This window comes from Solanum lycopersicum, chromosome 7, assembly GCF_036512215.1.
Source record: "Solanum lycopersicum chromosome 7, SLM_r2.1".
Lineage (NCBI taxonomy): Eukaryota > Viridiplantae > Streptophyta > Magnoliopsida > Solanales > Solanaceae > Solanum > Solanum lycopersicum.
The window spans coordinates 25,953,291-25,955,052 of NC_090806.1; positions in this window are offsets into that span (position 1 = coordinate 25,953,291).

The window sequence follows — 1,762 nt, forward strand, 5'->3', positions numbered from 1 at the left end:
ACTGCCCTAGTATCAGATGGGCTAAGTGCTCGTCCTCTTCCTCTAGAGGACGTCCTCTCACGACCTCTACCACGGCCTCTTGCCGCTACTCTTCCTCGAGCTACAGCCCCAGTGGCTAGCTTAGACGCTTCTTGTCTTGCCGATGTTGGTGTTAGCGCAATCGTTGCTCTAGTTCTAACCATCTGCGAAATAGAGTGAAGATGGTCAGATACCAATTTGTATCACCCAGATACCAATTGGACCCAAGTAATAGCACGAAAGAAAGAAAGAATGAATGGAATTTTTCCTAAAGTCTTATAGCCTCTTAAAAAAAAGTAAAGGCGTCCCCTTACCGTTCCTTAACACTCTACTAGACTCGTTCTTGTGTGATGAGACCAACGAAACTAATGCTCTGATACCAAGTTTGTCAGGACCCAAATCGGGCCGTGAGTGGCACCCACACTTATCATCCTATTTGAGCGAACCAACCAATCTAAACCCTATAATTTCAAATATAATGAACTAAATACATTGCGGAAGACTTAAAAACTCATTAACAAAATAAATCAATTAACTTCTAAAACTCAAACATTTATTATTATCTCCAAAATCTGGAAGTCATCATCACAAGAACATCTATCCTCAATTTACTAAAGCTACGAGTATCTAGAAAGCTAGAATAAACAAAAATGCTAGTCCATGCCGGAACTTCAAGGCATCGAGACATGAAGAAGAAGATCCAGTCCAAGCTAGAAGCGTTAGCTCACCCTGAAATCCGGTGTAATGAAGACTGGCTAGAGTTGCGGTTGAGTTGAAGACGACGGCACGTTTGCTGCACTCCACAAATAACAAGAAAAGAAACATACAAGTAGGGGTCAGTACAAAACACGGGTACTGAGTAGATATCATCGGCCAACTCAAAATAGAAAACAATATATATCAAGTAATAATATTAAATTAACTACATTACTCAACATGTAGCAACAACAAGTACTATTATCGTTAATAAGTACCGCCAAGTTCACACATGAGGACTCAAGCCTCAATACCATACTCATTTGGGAATTAGGTTCATTAGATTGAGCATATTAACATCTTTCGAGATTCATCACCTTTATTCTTATATGGTACGTGACACTCCGATCCCCTAGTTCAACATGTCGATTCGTGACACCCGATCCCCTAGTTCTATGTGTCGGTTCGTGACACCTGATCCCCTAATTCTACGTGTCGGTTCGTGACACCCGATCCCCTAAGTCTATGTGTCGGTTTGTGACACCCAATCCCCTAATTCTACGTGTCGGTTCGTGACACCCGATCCCCTAATTCTACGTGTCGGTTCGTGACACCCGATCCCCTAGTTCTACATATCGGTTCGTGACACCCGATCCACTAATCTCATTCTATTAATTCATCAAGCCTTCTTTTATATGAAGGCATCATCAATCTCATCACTTTAGTTCATCAAGCCTTCTTTTATACCAAGACATCATCATTAACAAGGGGTTGTCAAGATGTGGGATTCAATAGCTTCATCATGCTTATTTCTTCACAATTATATAATCACATTCATGCAAGCATACAATTAAGCATATAGAAGACTTTACAATACAACCCAAGACATATCATTCGCTATTAAGAGTTAACTACGAATAGTATAAAAACCATAACCTACCTCCACCGAAGATTAGAAATCAAGCAAGCAAGTTCCCAAAGCTGCGTTCTTCTCTCTCTCTCGCTCGATCGTTTCTCCCTCTCTCTCTCTGTTCTTTTTCTTTTTCTT